The sequence below is a fragment of the Amblyomma maculatum genome, chromosome 1 (genome assembly GCF_055883805.1).
Source record: "Amblyomma maculatum isolate TAMU_Amacu chromosome 1, ASM5588380v1, whole genome shotgun sequence".
Classification (NCBI taxonomy): Eukaryota; Metazoa; Arthropoda; class Arachnida; order Ixodida; family Ixodidae; genus Amblyomma; species Amblyomma maculatum.
In genome coordinates this window covers 506,236,053-506,259,785 of record NC_139344.1, presented here as the reverse complement: position 1 = coordinate 506,259,785, position 23,733 = coordinate 506,236,053, and the positions used below count along the sequence as shown (strand labels likewise).

Genomic DNA, 23,733 nt, shown 5'->3' with positions numbered 1-23,733 from the left:
ACACTAGAGGTGTGTGCTGTTGTCTGTTATCTGTTTTGGGAGCCAAGGCCCAGTCAGGCTTGCCGCCTTTTGCCTTGGCTTCCCCTTTCTTGTAAAAGAAAGAAATAAACTTTAACTCCAACTCCATAACAGCTAAAGCACTTTCAGCGAACGTTGGTGCGGTAATACGATGCAGTAAGCAAAACACGCAGGAAAGGGAGCGGAACAGAAGGCTTTGAGCAATGCGACACGCGTCTTGGGGGCAATAAAATCTCACCTTCACCGTTCAATTAAAACATGCAGCGATACGCCGCTCATGCAGACGTGTATCCGTAAAACAAGCCACCACTTTTGCGACGTGCCTGGGAGGCCGAGCCGAGCCGAGCCGTCGAGCTTTGACGCAGCATTGTGCATTGTCCCATCGTCCGGAAATGCGCACATGCAGCGGCAATCAGTTTCTGATCGAGCACACAGTCTTCGCCTTGCTGTAAAGCTCTACCACAACCAGCAGAATGAAATACTGACTGTTTGGTACAGATAACCCACTCTGTACGCAGCACGCAACGATGAACGTTTAACCGGGGCCGATGACGCACTCATTCCGCGGATGAAAAAAGCTTTGGTCTGAGCCATTTCTGAGCTTTGGGCAACTACGCAGTGGATAATAAATGGCCGAGAGAGGCCGTTAGAAACAAGTTAAAATATTATTATAAATGTGACACGTTCTTTCTTACGCAAGAAACAAAAACTGCATTCATTCCTGAGCGCGAATATTATGTTTACTTTCTAGTTCTTTGGAGTTCTGGCAGATCTTATTTTCTGTGTGCTAGTAATTTGCCTCACAGTTCGCTGGAGCCCTCATCATCGAGTTGATGCCGCTGGCATTAGGCAGCTGCACGCGTTTTCTTCCAAGTTGCGCAACCAGTTGTACATAGACATTGGCGCGGGCGCGGATGCGCGTAGGTTTTGTAGTTCCTCTCCGCTCCGCTGGAAACCGAGCGCTGGCGTCGCGGAGCAAACTCCAGCTTTGGTTCCCTATTGGTTGCGCTGTAGGCGACACTCCTCCTCCTCGATCTTGCCAGGCAACATGGCCGCCAGCGGTGTGAAGCGAAGCGTCGAGCAAAGCGTAGATGGTAGTTGTTGCTCTGCCGCAAAAACCAATATACTTAGCGCGCATTGCTAATACTAGTGTTCCTATCGACTGTGATTTCCCCTCAAGTCGGATCATATTCGCCACTGTTATCTGCGCTGAGCTGAAGGCAGTGATCTTCCAACCGGCGAAGTGTACTAGGTCGCACTGGTGTCACGGTGTATTTGTGATTATCGCTAGCCGCGAGGATCTTCACGGCCGACAGCCAGCAACAGTAGTTCACGGTGATTTTCATGCGCACGAATCGGCTCCTCAGCGCATCGAAAAGTGCCCGTGCATGTGTTGCGAAAGTGTTTACGACTTGAGCGACTGCCACCTAGCAAGGAAGAGGACTGTCCATGTTTGCAAAGTTCGTCACACACTGTGTTTTCCTAGTGCTGAAATTAACTTGGTGACAGCTAGTCTGGCACCCGTTCCGCTGGTCGCAGTGACCGCAACAGAAACGAGCACACGACGTTGTTTCCGCGATGTGTCGATCGCCTGTGTTGATCGCGGTCCGTGTATGTGCTGTGCTTGCTGAGCCCTTCCCGTGCGAGCGCCGAGCCCTTCGACGACGTCTTTCGGGCTACTAATATGCCACTATTCTGCGGTTTGCGCTTTGTGCTGATATGGGTGCTCGACGGCACTGTGCAAACTGTGAAAATATTGTGTACTTTCACGACAGCTGTCACTTTGAGAGTACCTTCCTGTTTATTTTTATTTCCTGCTAGCTATGTGCACCTATGTCTGCAATAAGTATCTGTGCGATGAATCGGTCGGCTAAACACTTTATCACCACATCAGGTCTTAAAAAAAAAAAAAAAAAACATTTAAATGTGATGCCAAAAAAAAAAGTACAGTATGGCGGGAGGTTATGCTTGTGAAAAAAAGGCACACCATATGCAACTGTGCCTCATGATATGGACACTTTGGTGTACCTAAGGCATGTTGAGCATGAAAACATATTTGGTTAAAAAGAAAGAAAACAATTGAAGAAATTATTGTGATTACAGTCTGCTTTCTTCCTGCATAACTTGAGTGAGTTAAGTTCATTAGACAACTGCTTAGACAAATGATGTATGTAGGCTTTATACTGACATGATGCTGTTATGGAGTTGCACACATTACATCCCATACTTGTTGCTTTGACAGCTCTACTCTCGCCAGACTGCATGCCAACTCAGTTTCATTGGTATTAAGTATCTATTCAGCTGCATTTCTTTGCTAAGGGGTACCAATTGAGATATTTTCGATGGCATCAAAATCAGATGTCGTCGATGCTCATGTCTGTGCCTATTTGCTGCTTTCATTTTGCTGTGAAGCCCATGATTACTTTCCTACTGAGTGATATCAATTATGTATGTGTGTGAACCTTACAACAATGTAGGATGCATTACAGATTTTTTTAGTCCTTGTTACATTTGCTGCTCGCCTAAACTTTTTTTGACCTTGCAAAGTGATCAACTGGGTTTTCTCACATATCAGTTTACATTTGCTGTATGGCCACCACTGTGCATGGTCTCATACCACATTTGCAAAGATTAATTACCTTATCTTTTCATCGTGTGTTAAGCATTATCACATAGGTATTTGTGCTGTAATGCTGATGTTGATCCACTATGAAAGCTCTGAGGCATGGATGTAACACCTGAGACACTGAGGTCACATGTAACTTAATCTGAATTCATTCCTTTTCGGCTTGGATTGGATATGCTGTTTGCATTCACAGATTCACTACTCTGCTTTGCATCTATGCAGAGTGTTACCTTAGCTTTGCAGGATAAGGTCATAACAGAATGGTTACAATCTAAGCGGGCAGCTTAATTCATTTTGTGCAATGACTAGCAAATGAGCTTCCAAGCCTTGTAGTGGTGACTAACTGCTAACTATTTCAACATAAGAAAGTGATTTGGGAAGCAGAGTGTGTGAGCTGAAGGTCTCAGTGTGCTTCACAATTCATGAATTCACAAAAATATTGTACACAGTGCAATGAACGGTATGATGGCAGTTTCACAGAGTAACAGCCATGTAATTCAGTCTGTTTTACTTTCCTGCGCAAATACAAAGAGCCTTAAAAGCCCTCACACACTATAATAGAAACCTCGGTACCACAGTGGCAGTTTTGTTTGCAAGCATTGCTGTGCTTATTAATGAAAATTACATGGGTCACAAAAATACATTTTAACGAGGTGTAGCTGTATATGTGAACTTATTTCTTTTTCAGTTACAGTAATGACACAAACAGCCAGGCTGTGTGTTTTTAAACTGCGGGACTCAAGAAGGACATTTCTCTTTGGAAAGTGTGCAAGATAGTTACAACACTGTGTTTCATGGAACAAAAATTTGTTCAGCGGAAAATATGTCGGCTTAACTTGCTCTTAAAACTTTTACACAACACATTAAAATAGGTCTTGTGGAGCTGGCAAAAACACTGCTAAAGGACAAGAACAGTAGGAAAGGATAAATGCAATGGTACTATGTAGCAATTCTTGTTCTCCTTGTTTCTTCATGCAGTTTCCTCTTTTCTTTTCCCACAAAGTATCCCCACAGTGCACTGGGATCAAGCCCTTTAGAATTTACTCAAAGTCGCGACAGGAGAAAGTACAGGAAGCAGTGTGTATGTGTACTTGTAATGCACATTATACTTAGCCATCTCATATACATTGGCCTCAAAGTCCCCGCTGGGGTGGCGCAGTGGTTACGGCGCTCGACTGCTGTTCCCAAGGATGCGGGATCGAGTCCCGGCCTTGGCAGCCGCTTTTGGATGGAGGCGAAAAGAAAGGCACCCGTCTGCTGTGCGATATCAGTGCACGTTACAGAACCCCAGGTGGTCTCAATTTCCGGAGTCCTCCTCTACGGCATCTCTCATAGCCCAAATTGCTTTGGGACGTCAAACCCCACAAACCAAATCAAACCATGGGCCTCAAAGTGCTGCTTATTCTCATCATGATCCCAGAAGCATGCACCCCCTTCCAATACAAAGCATCTGATAAGAGACTACAAGACAGCTTCCACCATATCAGTTAAAACCACAGCTGCGTCACGACTGTTTTATTTGAAGCTGACCACAAGAGATGCCAGCAAACCATGCATACCAAGTATCCCGGCTAAATTTAATCAAACCTTAAATTAGGTAGAGTGGTCTAGGCTAGTGAAACCAACCGAGAACTATTCAGAGTTGATTGCCCTAGTCTCCAGTGGCTTTCCATTTGCCATGGTTTTTCTGCAGGTAGTAAAAACTAATTAGTGACTTATTTATTGGCCCCAGGAGCAAAGCATTAGTTCTAAAGTTGTAGATAGTGCTGAAAAACAGCTACCCGCAATGTTTGCTTCATGGTATGATTTCCATAGCTGGCTTCCAAATCGAGCTACCATATGACTAGCTGCTCACACATATCTCTCACCCACATCATGCAAAGTCACACCATGGAGAGCACTTCAGACAAAAGCCGATTTCATTGAGCCACGTTTTGGGACATTGAAGAGGAATTGCTGTCATGCAGACACTTTATTTATTGAGTTTGTTGCCGTTCAAGACAGAGAAAAAAAAAATAAAATAGAAGGCACCTTGATGCAAACATTTCTGTCAGCTGTTTTGGAAGACAGTTTACTATTTGCTTATTGATACTAATTGTTTTTGAAGCCAATAATTGAAATGTCAACTATATAGCCTTAATCGTTATAAGGTTAAATAATGAAACACCAGCCTAGGCCAGGCATGAATTCACTGGGCTAGGGCACATCGATTTTCTGAAAGCTAGGACACCTGGTATATAACACACTGCATGATGACATATTTTTTTTAGTTGTTTTAATGTCATAGCCACCTTCTGTTTTAAGTACATCACACAATATGCTAAAGTACTGATTTCAGGAACTGTAAGATTAAAATAATGAGTTTTATTGCACAAACATTTCTCAAATGAAAATAAATTGCATTCACCCAACATCAATGCTTTCATAAAGCAGCAGCACAAAGAGAGCCCTGTGGAACAAACATGTAGTAACAACATGGCAAACTGCGGCTAATGTAAATACTTGCCGTCCTGGGCACTAATTACCCTGGCATTCTATCCCCACATAGCAATCGCCAATAGCTATACATGTTTCATGCCGAAATCCTCATGCTTTAGCTTGCATGTTACAGCACTGAACTGCATCCAAGAAATCAATCGGTTGTGAGTGAGCTGTTTTTCTCTTCAGGCAATGCCTTGAGTCTCCATTTCCTTTTCACACATCTGTCTCATATTTCATTTTAATTTTCCTTTAGGGGAATGTGGTGGAAGGCAAAAGAGAGCTTGCATTTGTTTGAGGCTAATCATTGGTAGACCCTCTTCCATAATTGTTATCTTTCCCGGGTTACACTAATTCAGGCTCCACTAGATTTGTTTTTTTTTTAGCCTTTTTTCATATTGTATACATGCCCGAACCGTCATATCATTCCTTTTTGAACGTTTCTTTCAGCATTCATGACTTTAACGCCTGGTGAATGTTGCCATTGCATATTCTCGTCTTTTATCCTCACTGCACACATATACCTTGGCATCAAAGGGACCGGTGCGTGCTACTTTTGCAACTAATAGCTCTTTATTGGGCTGACTTGCGCCCACAAAACAATAAAGCAAAACTGAGTCGTCAATAGTAGCAATCGTGCTCATCGGTCATCGAACCATAAATGCACGTTCATTCGACAGTGCTCAATTTAAATTGGGTGTAGAAACATCTAAATAAATCAGTGAAGGCATACTAGAAACGCCAGAAAAGTAGACAGACAATGCGGCGGCAGCTACGAACCGTGCGAGCAAAGGCCAATTCAAATTTACTGTGGCGGCCATGTAAGCACTCAAGAACTCTACTGAAGCGCTACTCATTTTGTAGCTGACGAGACCCCATGAGCACAACAAAAACCACGCCATATTGATCCCGAGGCAAGCGAACTGTTCCTAGGTGAGAAGTGATTCGGGAGCCAGACAGTGTGATTGGAAGGATTCAGTGTGCCTCACAGTTCATGGGTTCACAAAAATATTATCCACAGTGGAACGGTATGATGACAGTTTCACAGAGTAACAGCCGATGTGATTCATTCTGTTTTACTTTCCTACTGAAACGAAACAGCCTTGAAAGACCTCACACTCTACAATATAAACCTCGCTACCACAGTGCTGATTTTATTTGCAAGCATTGCCGTGTATATTAATGAAGAGTACATGGGTCACAGGGCTCCAATAGGCTCTTGTTTATTGTCCAAGTACCAAACTTCCATGTCAATGAAGTGTAAAGGCATTGCAAGGCTCATCTGCAGAAAATGTTTCTGTAATATGAGTCGTACATGTCCATACTATTAACAGGGTCCATATTAACGAGGCATTGCTGTATATGTTAACCTATTTATTTTTTAGTCATGGTAATGACACAAACAGCCAGGCTGTGTGTTTTTAAACTGTGGGACTCAAGAAGGACATTTCTGTCTGGAAAGTGTGTGCAAGATAATTACAACACTGTGTTTCATGGAACAAAAATTTGATGAGTGGAAAATATGTCAGCTTAACCTGCTCTTAAAACATTTAACATTAAAATGGGTTTTGTGGAGCTTGAAAAAACACTGCTAAAGGACAAGGACAGTAGGAAAGAATAAATGCCATTGTACTAGGTAGCAATTCTTGTTCTTCTTGTTTCTTCATGCAGTTTCCTCTTTTCTTTTTCCACGAGCTATCCCTACAGTGCACTCGAATCAAGCTTTTTAGAGTTTACGCAAAATGGCAACAGGACAAAGTACAGGAAGCATGCGTATGTGTACTTGTTATGCACACTGTAGTTACCCACCTCATATACATTACCCTCAAAGTGCTGCTTATTCTCATCATGACCTCAAAAGCATGCACCCCCTTCCAATACAAAGCATCTGATAAGAGACTACACGACTATTTGAGCATTGCATATGACACACACGTCATTTATACTGACTCTACTTATGTAGTCTCAACGCATTACCAACCTGCATAAAGAATATATTACATTGGCAGTTAAGGATGGCACTTCATTTCATATTGAGCACAATGTATAGTCTCAATGCATTACCAACCTGTATAAATAATGTGTTACATTGGCAATCAAAGATGGCACTTCGTTTCATTTTGGGCACAATGTATGTTGTGCAGTAGATTTCTAGAGGTAGCTTGAATCCATGTAACAGCAATGACAAATGCAATATACATTCTTCACATCACTGAAGAGGCATATTGAACGAAATTCTAAATAGTAATGTTGATGAAGGCAGTTTTTGAGGCCTTTCTCTAGAGTGGAAGCAGATGCCGCAAGCAAAGGTTCTGTCGTAGATAAAAGGTTTCAGAATTTCTGCTAGTTTCTTCAGGGGAACATTGTTACATGTTGTATGTGTTTCTAATGTTCAATGTGACCAAAGTGGACATCTGTTTTCCTTGCATAGCAACCTTAAAGCTACACCTCAAGTAACTATGACCTGGCAGAGCATGACATGGTCCATGACATGCAGAACATGTAATATATTATGTGCGGAGTAATCAATCTTTTGCATATCACGTGGTGGCAGCCCCAGGGTTTGGTTCTAGGGGGAGCAAAAGGGCTTCCTTTTAACCAAAAAAGGAATAGCAACGATTTCCTTGTTTACTTTTTATTTGTCAAACAATACCATGCGCTTTGTTGTTGAGCAATAAATGGCAAACAAAGTAAATGTGTTAACTCATGCTTTGCATGCGACGGTTCTGTGAGCAATATTCATATATAATCATTTTTATATTTAGCTTACAATATTATAGCTTGAATAATAGTGTTCTGCTTTCAAGGTCTTTATATCTCGATTTTAAAAGTGACCAAAAAATATTTTACTTGCTAGAAGACTTCTGTAGGGGGGGGGGGGGGGCAGCATCTCATTCAGCTTCCGCCATATCAGTTAAAACCACAGCTGCGTCACGACCGTTTCACGTGAAGCTAACCCTAAGAGGAAAGCTTACCCGTCTTTATGCCAACAAACCAGGCATACAAAGTATCCTGGCTGAATTTAGAGTGGTCTAGGCTAGTGAAACCAACAGAAAACTATTCAGAGTTGATTGCCCTAGTCTCCAGTGGCTTTCCATTTGCCATGGTGTTTCTGCAGTTAGCAAAAATAACTAGTTGACTTCTTTATTTTTAGGCCCCAGGAGCGAAGCATCAGTTCTAAAGTTGTAGATAGTGTTGAAAAACAGCTACCCACAATGTTTGCATCACGGTATGATTTCCATAGCTGGCTTCCAAATCGAGCTACCACGTGACTAGCTGCTCACACATATCTCTCACCCACATCATGCAAAGTCACACCATGGAGAGCACTTCTGACAAAAGCTGATATTGTTCTCTGAGCTACGTTTTGGGACATTCAAGTGGAATTGCTGTCATGCAGACGCTTCCTTTACTGGGCTTGTAGCCGTTTGAGATCATGAAAAAAAATATGCAAAACAGAAGGCACCTTGGTGCCAACATTTCTGTTAGCTGTGTTGGAAGACAGTTTACTACTTGCTTATTGATACTAATTGTTCTTGAAGCGAATAATTTAAATGTTAACTATATAGCCTTAATCATTATAGGGCTAAACAATGAAACACCAGCATAGGCTAGGCAACTCTCAACAGCCCGCAGCTGGATTAATGCACATCTATTTTCTGAAAGCTAGGACACCTGGTATAGGCACCGTGCAGGAGTAACTCGCGGCGGGAACAACAGTTTGGTAGGGAGACGTGGGCGCCCGGCCGTGCAGCGGAGACGCGACGGATCTGCTGTGCGTGGGGCGCATTCGCCGTTCGTTCTTTCGATTCGCGGCATTCTATGCTCACAAATGAATTGCTAGGTTGCAGTCCTTGGATTGCTGCTGTTGCACACATTTTCACTGGCCTGATAAAGTATTTTTCGCGTCACCGAATAAGCTTTACGAAGCGACGTTATAAGTGCGAATCGCTGCCTTCCGATGAGCAGTGAGCTGGCAATAATTGCCGGCTATTGCCGCGTCCAGATTTACCGCGAAGCATTTTTCCCGAAGGAGGACACACTATACCTTCACCTGCATTAGCATCCTTTCTCAACCTGCAAAATAAAAATAATATTTAAAGAAATTGGGCAGCTCATAGGCATCAGCGCTACTGGGACCGCCGTGCGCGCCCAGCGGGCCGCGCTCGTGGATGCAGTTGTTCATTGCATAATTTTTATTTATGCTGTCCTGTGGTCTATATTTCCCTGTCTACGATAGCTTACATAAGCACCAGTACAATGCAGAGAGTAATCAACCGGAATGAAGCGTTTTAATGGCGCATTTACTATGTCTTGCGCATTAGTTTCGCGAAGTTAGCTTGGCAATTTTTTTTTTTTTTGCTTGCTTGCTTGCTTTCATTATTTTTTTCCTCCCTCTCAGCTCGTTCCTTTTTTCTTTCCACACCCTTTCCTTCCACGCTTATGCAGCTACTTTCCTTCTCCCCTTGGGCGGCTTCCTTTGTCCGTCCGCCAGCCTGACTTTATTTTTTTTTTCCTCGCCATCCTTCGCTGTCCGCTTCGCCCTCCTCTGTAGATGTGGTTCTTAAAGCCCCTGTCTGCCATTCCATACGCTTTATTCATTTAGTTGTGCTAATGACATTTCGATGTCTACTGAGCTATTGAACCTCGAATGATAATTCAGCTGTTTCTCATGCGATACTGCTCAATTGAGACTATAGTAAAAAATAAGCAAAAGAAATCAATGTTATTTTCTTTTTTTACTTACTCGTGGACGCTCTGAACAGATCTTGCATTCAATACATGCCATCCTGCTCCAAAAAATTTGTCGAGCGGCTGCCACCTAGCTGAACCTTCCTCTGTCAAAACTTAACTTTGTGACAGAGGACTTGAAAGTACCGTTAAAAAGGCATTAAGGATCGTTAAAAAAAAAAAAAAAAACTGGCATTCAAGTCGGGATGAGGCAGGACGTTCTTTCAACGAAAAAGAAAATTAAGCATGCTACAATTCTGACATGTGACAGAGAGAAGACATGCATGTGTATTAAACTGTAGATAGCTTGAGCAGTACTATAAGGCAGTTTCCATTCTCATAGCTGTGTCGCTGTATCAGCGACCGCGTGCCATCTGCCATCTTTTCTTTTATCGTCGAGAAAAGTGGCAACCGCCTCACCAGAAAACAGCTAAAGCTCTTCAAAATCCGTCTGCGTAATATCAGTGCCTGCTGCATCTTCAGGCCCCGGTAATCGCGTTCTCGAGTTTTCAGGCTTGTCCCTTTTTTTTTTAGGCTTTTTTCTCTTTTTCGACTACAGCTTCATTCATTCCTATTCTTCTCCCACACTCGTTCCACCCTTCTCGGCCGCTCGATTCCCCGCAGCTTTTTTTTTTTTTTTTTTCTTCTCTCACCCACCCCAGCTTGAGGCGTTCGAGCTGGCCTTTGTGAAGCTGTACCACACTTGGGAGGAGGGGCGTTCGCCACAAATGTTTTTTTTTTGTATTTTTCTACATTTTTACCGTGTTTACTACGCTTCCACCCTCCCACCCCCTTCGTTTTTTGCTCGGCCTTTTCCAAATGCGCGCGCTTCTTCTGTCGTCTTCCGTTTCGCGTGTTTCCAGCCTAGAAATAAACGCCCAGCTGGCGGCCAGGGCTCGTCTCTGTCTCTGCGTCTTGTGTCGTGTGGCTCTCGCATCGTTTGTGCTTCGCTACGTCGCTCGAGCTGGCTAAAACTGCTACCATTTCGTTGTGCAGGCCGCCTTTTCAAGCGCGCGCCCTGCCTAGGCGGCCGCGCGTCTCCCTATCAAACTGTTCCGGCGCTCACTCGTGGCGCTGCCTGTTCGCCGCGAGTCCTGCCCCCTGGGTTTCTGCACGGTGCCTATATAACACACTGCATGGTCTTTTTTAGTTTTAATGTCACAGCCACTTTCTGTTTTAAGTACGTAACACAATATGCTAGGATCTGGTTTCTGGAACTCTAGGATTAAAAGAATGTATTCTATTGCACACATCAATGCTTTCATAAAGCAGCAGCACTAAGAGAGCCCTTTGGAACAAACATGTAGTAACAAGTAGTAACAACAGGGCGAACTGCAGCTAATGTAAATACCTTAACTGCCATCCTGGGAAATAATTAACCTGGCTTTAGTCCCACATAGCAATAGCTACACATGTTTCATGCCGAAATCAATCAGTTGTGAGTGAGCTTTTTTTCTCTTCAGGTAATGCCGTTGAGTCTCCATTTCCTTTTCACACCTGTGTCCCATATTTCATGTTAATTTTCCTTTAGGAGGATTGGGTGGGAGTCGTAAGAAAGCTTGCATTTGTTCATACTAGAGGCTATTCAATGTTAGATCCTATTCCATAATTGGTATCTTTCCCGGGTTGCGCTGGTTCAGTTTTCACTACATTTTTTTTTTTTTTAGCTGTATGCTGGAACCGTCGACCATATCATTCCTTTTTGAATGTTTCTTTCAGCATTTGTGATTTTAACGCCTAGTGAATGTCGCCATAGCAGATTCTCGTCTTGTATCCCCACTGCACACATACACATTGTCATATATATCTCTTTATTGGGCTGACTTGGGCCCACAAAACAAAACGGCTTCAATAGTAGCAATCGTGCTCATCGGTCGTCGAACTATGAATGCACGTTCATTCGACAGTGCTCAATTTAAATTCGGCGTAGAAACATCTAAATATTTTAGCGAAGGCATACTAGAAAAGTCAGAAAAGTGGACAGGCGATGCGGCGGCTACGAACCGTGCGAGCACAGGCCAATTCAAATTTACGGTGGTGGCCATGTAAGCACTCAAGAACTGTAGTGAAGCGCTACTCATTTGGCAGCTGACGACAGCCCATGATCACAGCAAAAAGCACGCCATGGTGATCCCGAGGCGAACAGCGCCGAGGTGCCGAAATCGGTAGCACCCCGCAGCACGGGTTGCGCGTCAGCTTTGAATTTCATTTGAGGGAGCATGCTGTTGGACAGAAGGCGATGCCCGGGCGCGCCAATCGAGACGCTGGAACCGTCCGGCTGAACGGCAGTCAGCAAAACGATCGTACAACACCCCTTCCGCACCGCAAGCGGACAGAAAACGTGGGGCCGCATACGTGCGGATCGGGTCTTCGCCTTCGAATGGAAGACTCGTCGCTGAGCGTCTCGGGTTCACGAGTGCAAACGATGGCCAATTCAGCGACTGTTGCGGTGCTGTGATGTTTGCAACAGCTGCTGAGACTTCTGCTGATGATCGCGGATCTCGACGACCGCTGTCACTGAATCAGCTGTGGAGCCCTGTTCTTGGCGCCCGGTGTCGCTGTTTCATTTTCTGCACGCGTCAGGATCAGTTTGTCAACACGCGGCAGCTTTACGCTCTTCAATTACCTCGTCTCCTGCTGCGTGTACCTGACCCTGATTCCCTCGTTAATATGATCTTCTATTGGGAAGACTACAGCCGATGTTTTGGCGTTGTTTACTTCGCTGCAACGCGCACGCCTACAGCATCGCTCTCCTCGCCGAAGGTCGTCTCCGCTGGCGTAGTGCTCGCGGCCGCGGTCACCTGACACGCTCCCTTCGAGTACTATTCGGGGCCGCTCTTTCGAAACGCTCTTTTTAGTTTCTTCTGCTTTAGTATTTGTTTCGCAGGTGCGGGTACTCCGAATTGCGCGCTGAATCTTATCCGCGCATGCGTTGGCTACGTCTGTCGCATTGCGAGGCGTTCCGGAGTTTGTCACGCTTGTTTCTGCCTTGTTCTGAAACCTTCTCAGGGGCGCTGACTGACATCGGTAATTGCGACCGGTCCGACTTAGTTCACCTGGCCGCCGTTTCCGGACCTCTGCGAGTTGGTTTACACATCGTTGAGCTTTCGTAGTAGCTCCCAATCCTCTCTGGATAGTCCACACCTTCTGAAAGTTTGTTGGTAAGAGTTGTTGTGCCCTCTGCGGGGTTTCTGTTGTGGACATTTCTTGTTTTAAACTGACTGGTAGGAGCGTCGATTTTCTCGCCAAAAGCAGAGACCAGTTTGATTCTGCCAGATGGTTGGCGTTATTTGACTGGCACTTCTCTAATCACCGTGATCTCGGTGTCGAGAATTGCCGCGACACGTACACCCGCGCAGTCAATTCCGACCTTCTGTGAAATCCTCACGGCGTCGACATTCCCTGCGGTTTTTATATCAGCTACCAGCGTCTTCTCGCCACTAGTCTGCTCCGAGATCTTTAACCGCCACTTGGGAGGGTAACATTTCGTTCGTTTCAACCTCTTCTACCTTCGTTAGGGCGGTGGTTGCTGTACGTACCTTCGAACGTATCTAACTCGCCAGCTCTTTAGGTGTAAGCCATTTGGAGCCCTCGCGCAGGCGTATATATTCTAGACCTTCGGGACTAAGGCCAGCTTTCATGCGATCGGCTACCATTAGTGAAATAATTTCTTCCTTTGTTTCCACCGTCCTAGCCTGCAAGTAGTAATCAAAATACGCCTGCATACGCGAGGCGAATTGTGACCACGATTCGTCATTCGTCTTACGTGCACTTTCGAAGCGCTCGAGGCACCGTGGAGGGGTCAGCTCGTTAAGCACTGCTGCATAGTTACATTCGTCGGGCTCTAGTCCGTGTAGGAGATATTTAACCCGTTCGGCAAAATCAGATGTACTCGTTGGTCCTCTGGTATATGAGGTGAATGTACGTTCGACTATCTCGAACCATACTGGGACGTCCAGGTCGCTCGGAATGTTTAGCCCTGACTAAACTTTAGCACACTTAGTGATGGGGTCTAAGCCTGACCGCGGCGCCGCGATCGAAGATGTTTGCCCGCAATCCGCCTAGCCAGCCGTTTTGCGGGGTCCGCCCTACTTCTACCCTCTTACCTTCAGCCTTCTGGGCTTCTGCTAATGCTTTTTGAGTATCCAATTCGTGCTTTCTCAGTTCTGCCTTCTCATTTCCATCTCGGCTTCTATCTCCTTCTTTCTAATTTCTAATTCAGTCTCTGCTTTCGCCTGCGTCTCTCGATGCTTCACTAGGTCTGTAGGGCCGCGCCCAAAGGATAATCACTTGCAGGTGCGCGTCTAGTGACAATTGTAGGGCCGCGCTCAAAGGATAATCACTTGCAGGTGCGCGTCTCTGCACAGCGCCGTCACCCGACTGTCTGCTTCTGGTATTGTAAAAGCGGCTCCCCTTCTACAAGCGTGCCGGGATCGTTTTAGCCCGAAGGTCATTCATGGTAACATGCGTAGCGGAACGTGCTGCCAGGTGCACGCATCTCGGCACCCTTCGTACTGGCCGGTAGCGAGCACCCAAATGACCCTTCGGCCTTTTTTTTTTTTTTACACTGGAACTTTGAGCAGTGCGAAAGGAATTTTATCCTGTCTGCAGATGCGACAAAAGAGCGCCCGAAGAAGCATTCAGGAGTTGACTCGGGTATTGTGCTCAGAGCGGGCAAGCCAGAAGCTTCCCTTTAATCCGGCGCCAGGCCTGCAGAATGGCGGCTGGTGGATCTTTCCCTTTCCATGTCGTTGCTCGTAGTGGTAAACACGGGTGGCGCGGGGCAGTGCACTGTGGAAAGGATTCAGCTAGCAGCGGCAGCGTGGATGAGGTAGTGTGCGGGAGACAAGTGGGAAGAAAGTCTCCCGAGAGGAGAGGGTTCGACACCCTCACTGGGGAAAGAGTTTCTCTGTGCTTTGTTTGTTGTCATTTGTATTGCTAGTGGAGCCCTGGGTTAGAGGCTAAGGCCAACCCATGGGGCTGTGCCCATCTAGCATATTTCCTCATTGGACAGTTGATGTGTGGGGCTGGCCTCTGAAAATGACCGCCCCTACTTCTCTGTTTTGTGAAGGTGTAAAACGGGACGTGATCCAAGAGAGTTCAGTCCAGTCTGAGCTCCATGCGTAGGCATGTAACGCGGCTGTTCTGCTTAGGCTCTAACCAGTTAGCTCGAAGAGTAAAGTAGCGCAGAGCGTTGTTTTTGTAAATTCATTCGAACTTCCAGTTTTACTCTCTGTAGATATATGTGTGATGCTGTAAATATATGCTCTACCATCATCACCTTCAAGTACGCCTCCTGGTCTTCTCTACGCCGAACTACATAACAGGAAGGGTTTAAAGAACCTTCCGGAAAGGAACGAACGACATAAATTCTACTAGGTCCTTACTGTTCGTCTTTGTTACGCAATTCTTCCGTCTCAGTGAAGCTACGGGGACTCTAATACCTCTGTCACACGAGCAGATTTAATGTCATTCGAATCGAATGTCATTCGGTTTCTTTCGGTGCTACACGGTAAAATATAATGTCATTCGCAAATGGTAGCAATTACGATCAGCTACAAAAGATGCTGCACTTAAGGAGCATCAGTGCGCATAAAAGGCGTTTGAAATGTGTAAAACCTTTATTGGGAGGAAGCTTGAGGTAGCCGGAGCAACCTCACGCAAACACTAGGTGGGCTCACAGGAGCCCATTGGCGACCGCTGCGGCTAGGGCTCGGTCAACCAGGGCCTTCTGGCTTGCCAGATCGGAGCAGCCGAGCAGGGCTGCCTCCCAGTCCTCCCGGGTGGGGTTGGGTTTGGGGGTGAGGTTCGGGGTTGACTGACATGCCCACACCATATGGAAGATGTCCCAAGACTTCTCCGCACAGTGCGGGCACTTTCCTGTACAGGCAGGATCAAAATGTTTTAAAACTGCCGGGCACAGCAGCGTTTTGGTGTAAAGGCGGAGGAGTGTGCGTTCCTCCACCTTTGTAAGACCCTTACAAGGCTTAGGATAAATTGCATGGCCGAATTGAAATAATTCAATAATTTCTCGAAAAGTGAGAGCCGGATTGGGTTCGAGATCCGTATCATAAGGGTCTGAAGGCGTTGCCCGGAGAGTGAGCGCGCGGGCGGCGTCGTCGGCCGTTTCATTGCCTTCGAGGCCCATGTGAACTGGAGCCCATACAATCGTTCGAGACACGGGGGCCCCGAGGTAGTCACTGTTTTGAAGGATGCGGTGCGCAAAGAGAGGAATGTACCCCTGTTTAATATTTCTGCAGGCCCTTCTCGAGTCGGTGATGATGACTCGTGAGTCCTTGTCTGCGGCGGCTAACGCGATGGCAACTTCTTCCGCATGTGTTATGTCTTGAGCTCGGAACGTTAGGCCATTCACCGTGATTTTTTGATGGACGACTGCGGCTGTGTACCAACCCCCATGGTGAGGGCCGGAGGCGTCCACGTAGAAAATTCCGTGTTTGTTCCCATAGTGACGGGCCAGTGCCTCCGCCCGCGCAAGGCGCCTGCCACTGTGGTCGTCACGTGTCATGTTGGCCGGAAGAGGGCGTACGTGCAGGGCGTATCTCCAGATTTCAGGAATGCGTACGCGCTCTTCCGTAAATGTTGGGTGGTGGATGTGTAGTCGGGCTAATAGGCGGCGTCCCGACGGCGTTTTTGAAAGTCTTGTGTATTGATTAGTCAAGTGCGCCTCTCGGAGCTCCGCGAATGTGTTTATCATCCCCAGACCCATAAGACGCTGGTTGGATGTGTTGATCGGGAGATCGAGGGCACGCTTGTACATCTTTCTGAGAATCACTTCGAGAGCGTTCTCATCAAATCTGCGCAGGTGGAGGTAAGGAGTCGAGTAGAGTACTCGACTGGTCACGAATGCATGCGCCAGCCGCAAAGCGTCTGTGCACCGTAACCCCCCGCGTTTGTTGGAAACCCGGCGCACCATCCGGCCCACCTGGTCCCCCACCTTGCGCAGTTTTGCTAGTGTTGTATCAGCCCGTCGATGTTTGTGGATAAGGAGACCAAGTACTCTAATCTCATCGTGTTCGGGTATTGGACCGCTGGCCAGGGATAGTTCCATTTTTGTGGTGCACTTAGGCGACGGGCGAATGTGCACAAATTCGGATTTGGACGGTGAACATTGAAGGCCGCAGCGGCGGGCGTAAGCCTCTACGATCTGCGCCGCTTGCTGCAGGTTGGCCTCAATGTCTCCAACCGATCCGTGTTTGGCCCAGATGGTTATGTCGTCGGCGTACAGCGCGTGCTGGATGCCTTCGACCGTCGCCAACTGAGCCGGGAGTTTCATCATGGCCAGATTGAAAAGTAATGGCGAGAGGACCGCGCCCTGTGGGGTGCCTCTCGTTCCCAGTTTATATGGGCCGTGTTCTTCGTCTTGTATTCGGATGAAAGATTGCCGATCTGAGAGAAATTGCTTGATGTACTGAAATGTGTTATGTCCACAGTTTGTCTGGGAGAGATGTTGCAGTATGATTTCGTGTGTGACATTGTCGAAAGCCCCCTTCAAGTCAAGGGCGAGTACTGCCTTATCGTTGAAGGGATATTCGACAGGGTTGAGAATTTCTCGATCGAGTTGAAGCAGAACATCCTGAGCGGACCTTTGCGGGCGGAAACCGAACATGGTGTCTGCGAATGTATTTTTATTTTCCAGAAACCCAGACAGCCTGTCCCGCACCATGGTCTCCATCAGCTTTCCCGCACAAGACGTGAGGGAGATGGGGCGGAGGTTGTCTGTGTTTATGGCTTTGCCGGCTTTCGGAATGAAAGTTACCAGGGCGGTCTTCCATTCAATTGGTAGAGGTGCCTCACCAAGCCAGATCGAGTTGATGAAAGCGAGGAGGGTTTCGTAGGCGGGGTCGGGAAGATTGGCAAGCAGTTTCACAGTTATCTTGTCCCGGCCCGGTGCTGTTCCTCGTTTCATTTTAGCCAGGGCCGCCTTCAGATCATGCAACTGGAACGGTTGATCCAGATCCGCGTTCTCTGAACCTGCATACGAGTACGCGGGTCCTCCGGGGTCCTGCTTAGTGCAAAGATACTGGTCGCGCAGTTTGCATGCTAATTTTGATGTATTTCCATCGAAGCTATGAATAGCTCGTTGGAGATGTTTTTGTGTCTCGGCGCGAGTTTGAGTCGGGTCAATTAGGGCACGAAAAAGGCGCCACGTGCTCCGGCTCGACATTTGTCTGGCCGCCGTGTTGCAGCGGTCTACCCAGTTTGAGTCGGCGAGTTGGGCCGCGTACTCTGCCGCTCGCTGAGTGAGCTCGGCGATACGAATTTTGAGCTTTCTGTTATGTTTTTGGCGTCGCCATCTGCGGACGAGGCTGTGCCGCGCTTCCCAAAGGTGCAGAAGGTGGTTGTCCACCTCTGGAGTGGCCTCCGAGAGCTGAATTTGTGTTTCCACCGAATGAAGGTGTGTAACCAATCCTTGTGCCCACGCGTGGTATCCTTGTTCGTGGATAGAGGCCGAATTGATGTAGCTTTGCCGAAACTTATTCCAGTCGGGTAGCCGAGCTTGTGCGTGGGGTCTTGCCAATGGCTTAGTTCTTACAGTGGTATTGATAAGGCAGTGGTCACTACCGAGGGTTTCCTCGGTGTTGATCCATTCTGCGTGTACAATGTTTTTGGTAAAGGTGAGATCCGGGCATGTATCCCGGGTCACTGAATTACCCATCCGTGTTGGATATGCAGGGTCAGTGTGAAGAGTCAGGCCCAGCGTGGACGCGAGTTCCGCTAGCTTGCGTCCCCGCTTCTCTTCACGCACGTATCCCCAGAGTCTACTGTGGGCGTTGAAATCACCCACAGTCACCAAGGAGTCCCTGCCCGCAGCCTTTAGAGCGCGGCTAAAGAGTGCTGCGAACGTTACATTTTTGAGTCTGGGGGAGCAGTAGATGTTGAGTACGTGGAGTGGCGCATCTTGTTTCTTGAGCGGAAGAAGTGTCACCATCACGTAGGAATATTCAGTGTCAAGTTCTAAGTCAACTAGAGTAGCCGTATAATTTTTATGCACGCAGACGCAGGAAGAGGGGTCCTGCTGAAAGGTGATGTAATTTGTGAGGGTGACGCCACTCCCTGGCTCCTGGAGGGCAACCACCGCGGGAAGAGAGTCGAAAGTTGAAAGGTAAAGTCGGAGATCCGCCCTCTTTGCGCGGGAACGGAAGCCCCGACAGTTCCATTGGACAATTTGGACGGGGGTGGCCGAATTGGTTCTTGGGGAGCGCTTGATCTTAGGGCTGCTCGCCATGGTCATTTAGGCTGAGGAGGGGTTGTATTGACGCTGCTCCGGAGCCAACACTCGCGGGAAGGGGGGCATCCTCCATACCGGAGAGCGAAGTCTACCTCAGGGGTGCGTCTAGAAGTTTTGTTAGGACGGCCGGGTAAGGGACCGCCGGGCCTGCGCGAGGAGCGTAAGGAATGCGCAATTTGTTTGGCAATCATCGCGGGGATTGTCTCTTGCAATTTGGAGATGGCGTTGACCATCATTGAAATTTGATTTTCTATGGCAATGAATCGTGCCTCCGTGGCCCCGAATCGGGCCTCGAATGCTGCCTCCAAGCTTGTTACCGCCTTTGGCACCACGAGCTCACTCTCCATTACCTCAGCCGCGGGAGGCGAGGGCGGAGAAGACTGGTTAATTTTGGATTCCAATTCGTTAATTTTCTTAAGCAGCATCTCGTTTTGGGCCCTGAGTGCTGCTATTTGATCTTGCTCGGCGCTACGCGCCCTTGGGAGGGGAGTGGAAAGGGGGGAGAGAGAAGCAGCCCCACCCGAACCGCTCACCTGGTGTCCGTTTTTGACTGCGTTGACCCAGGCCCTGGTATCACCGCGCGTTTCCGCCGTTTGTTTCGCCAGTCCGCCGTGTGGTGGCGACACCTTCGATGGTCGTTTTTCAGCACCTCCTGTAGGTGGGTTCTCGATGTTGGTGATATCCTGGCGAGGCTGATCGCCGGGAGGCCCAACATGGCGGCGTTTCTTCTTGGGCGCCACTTTTTTCTTTTTTATCTTGGGTGTGCGGAATTTTGCCGCACAGTCGCGAGAGTTGGTGACATGGGGGCCACCGCACACAGAACACCGCGGAACACAGTTGTGAGGAGCCCGCACCCCCTCCACTAGCGGAGCTTGGAATCCGCAGAGTCCACAGGTGTCAGACTGCAAGTTTGGACATGCATCCGCGCGATGCCCGACGGCCCCACACTGGCCCCACGCAGGAATAGTTTTGTAATAGTTTCGCACAGAGACGACCATGTTGTCATAGTGCACGTAACGGGGCTTCTCTTTACCCGCGAAAGTGATGCGTGCCTTGTTGGATGTTCCGAATTTCCGGATTTCCAGGATGGTGCCGGCGCGCCAGCACACTCGGTCTTGGAGAGTTTCTGTGGTGTCCGAGTTACGGACCACGATCACGCCGTGGCATATGTTTCCGCCGTCTTGTCTCAGGTAACCCCGAAGCGGGATCGACCCCTTCTCGGTGTTTACTGCGAAGTCCCCGATGAGCAGGTCGGCCGCCTCGATGTCCGGGGTATGCACAATGATGATGTTTTGTTCTCGTGAGGGTAGAACGGAGACGGCGCTGGCCCGTTTCAGCCCGAGGTACGCCGAAATGGCAGTGCCGTAGCCAGTTTCCGTGAACGCCTCGTGAAGAGAAACACTTTCTCTGGGCTTTATGACTATAACGTAGTCTTCAGGAGCCGGTTTGGGCATTGGACGCGGCTTCCACTTCGAGAACGCCTTGTCCTTGCTTCCCGTGGCGCGCGTCGCGGGAGCGTTCATGTTTCTGACCGACGAAATGGCGGCCGGGGCGGCGCCGAACGCCGCCATCTGGGCTTTGTCTTGGGAGCGGCGTGCAGCCGCTTGAAGTAAAGCTTGACTCCGAATTTTCGGGATCACCGTCGAATTTGTATCTCCGGTGGCGGGTACCGAGGTCCACAACATTGCCTCAGGGTCGTAACCGCGTATTTGATCCGCGGAAGTCGCCATTTTTTCCTCGGAGGGCCGATTCCGCCAGGCCAGGCGTCGGCGACGCCGTTAGGCGAAAATTCAAGCGAAAATTCAAGCGAAAAACATTACTTTTGGCTGCGCTGTAGCGCTTTAGCCATAAAAATCCAAGCCAAGTATCGAGTCACCCAGAAATCCGAAATATGTAAACAAACAATATGGCTGAACACAGCGGAGCGCGGATACACAGTGCGGAGACACGTAGAGCATGCAATTGGCGTCCAAACTGTGAGGCGCTCTGTCAAAACTTTAAATAGTTCCGAGATAAACATACGGGGAGATGCGGTTACCAAGGAACACAGAGCCCAAAATGATCGTGAGTCGCTGCCATTACTGGACCACTGCTGTGACCGAGAATAATGCCGTTCCGCGAGAGTCTGCAGTGCTAATAATTTTACACCTAAATTAACAGGTTTTAAAACAAAACTTTAGAAATATAATTTTTAAATTTCAATGTGCGCAGAATATGTTGTTGCGTTACTTGTTTCTGCTGCGTATCTGGCGTCAAGAGTACACATTCGGTTCGCGATCGAATGCGAATGAGTTCCCCAAACTCATTCGATGAAGAATGTCATTCGAACTTAATGACATTAAATTTTCTCGTGTAGCATGGGAATAATGACATTAGATGCTAATGTCATTCGATACGAATGACATTAAATTTTCTCGTGTGACAGGGGTATAACGGACACACTAGTCCATCCGGAAAACACTGACTTTCTGGTGTTCATGTTTACTATTCGAACTAACTACACGTCGCCACCGCGCACCTCCCGCTCCTAATGCCTGAGCCACGCACACCAACGGACGCAAGAAATCCCGCTCACCTGAGCAACGGTTCCGCCCTTCTCGCCGCTCCTTGCTGTGGGGTGCTGCCTCTGACCACTGAGGGTCCTTGCAGGCGTCGACAAGATCTTGGAACCTTGCTCCCTCCTTGCCGCTGGTGGGCACTCGCGCTGTCTCCTCCTTGCACGCGGCGCCTTTGAACGGCCGGCAGACTTCGGTTAACCAATCTAAAACAATAATTAAGTTAGCAAGAAACGATTGGAAGATTTGTGGCTTAAAAGCAGATGGTATAGTTAACCAATCTAAAACGATAATAGGGGGAAAAATGAGCATGAAAGCAACTGCTACCATGGATGGAATATAGGAGCGTCCCCTTTGAAACGGCTATCATGCTCCATATAACTATTGATTTAGAATGGTTAACTATACCATCATTCTATTTATTAAATTTTGCTCCTACATTACTAACATTATGTCACTTCTCTGCTTTTAAGCCACCAATCTTCCAGTCGTCTTTTGCTAGTTTCCACCGCCGGTTTATTCACCCGGCCACTGTTATCTCTAAACCCCAGAGCTTCAGGAACAGTGATTGCGCCTGCACCAACTTCCGGATGGATACCAGTACATTCGAGTATAATATGGGCAATTGTTTCACTGGAGTTTCCACATACAGCACATGTGTCATCTCCATTGTTAAATTTCTTTTTGTAGCTGCGTTTTCTAAGGCACCCTGACCTAGCTTCAAAAAGTAGGGCACTGCCTCTTGAGTTATCAAAGAAATCTTCCTTCCTGATCTGCATTTTCCACTTTCGGTATAATTCCACACTCTGTTTTTTTTTTCATCGAATTTATCCAACTTTTACCTTCTGTGTTTTTCACCTGTTGCTTAATGCTCTTTATTTCTCCGTCCTTGTTACTAATATACTTACTAGTTAGTTTCCTAGTTCTTTTCCTCCATTGTGAGTCAACGCTTTTTAGTTACAAGTATTTAAATACCTTAGCTGCCCATCTGTTACTGTCCAATTTCCTCAGGCGTTCCTCATATAATATTTTACTCTGAGCTTCCCGTACTTCGAAAGATGCCCAGCCCATATCTCCCTGTACCGCCTCATTTGTAGTTTTGCCGTGGGCACCTAGTGCTAATCGTCCAACAAATCTCTGATTTGTTTCTAATGTCGACTGTACCTCTGATTTTAGGCACGAAACCGCATTTCCGAAAGTAAGTCCGGGCACCATAATTCCTTTCCAAATACCCCTCAATACCTCATACCTATTGTATCCCCACAATGCCTTATGCTTCATTATCCCGGCATTCCTTCGCCCTTCGGCCTTAAGTGATTGCTCATGCTTTCCAATGTATGCCAATCCTTCGTTTACCCATACCCCCAAATATTTATATTCTGCTACTCTAGGTATTTCAAGGCCTTGAATTTTAAGACCCTGATCAGTTGAGCCGTTGAAAATCATCAGACCCGACTTAACTGCGCTGAAACTGAAGCCTAGAGCGTCCCCTTCGTCTCCGCAATACTTAGCTAGAGTTTGCAATTCTTCCAGACTCTCAGCTAGCAGCACAATATCGTCTGTATACATCAAACCGGGGAGGCGCTGCTCTACCGCCTTTCCACCTAATCTGTATGACAGGTTAAAACCTAGGTTACTGTCTTGTATCCTCCGTTCCAGGTTTATCATATAAAGCATGAACAGCACCGGTGATAGAGGACAGCCTTGTCTTAATCCTTTGCATACTTTGACATCCTCCGTACTTCTTATCCCTTCCCACGTAATTTCTACTTTGTTATCCCGGTATATTTCCTGTAGGAACTCTATTATCTCATAACCGATACCTTCTTCTTTTAATGTGTTCCACAGGAGTTCCCTGCTTACGTTGTCGTACGCCCCGTTTATGTCCAGGAAGGCCAAATACAAAGGTCTATTTTCCACTCTAGATATTTCGATGCATTGGGTAAGCACGAACAGGCAATCATCTAAGCGCCTACCATTTCTAAAGCCGTTCTGAAGTTCTCCGAGTATCTTGTTACTTTCAACCCATGCTTGCACCTTTAATTTCACCGCCTGCATGGCTAACCTGTACATTA

The 23,733-nt window shown here is 47.3% G+C and overlaps 1 protein-coding gene and 1 pseudogene across 3 annotated transcripts in view; one reads left to right on the top strand and one right to left on the bottom strand.

Moving 5' to 3' along the window:
• Ctl2 (Choline transporter-like 2) overlaps positions 1–23,733 on the top strand; it is a 353,598-nt gene that overhangs the window by 94,355 nt on the left and 235,510 nt on the right. The gene's annotated exons all lie outside the window — the stretch shown is intronic.
• On the bottom strand, positions 19,084–20,868 carry LOC146210363 (uncharacterized; annotated as a pseudogene).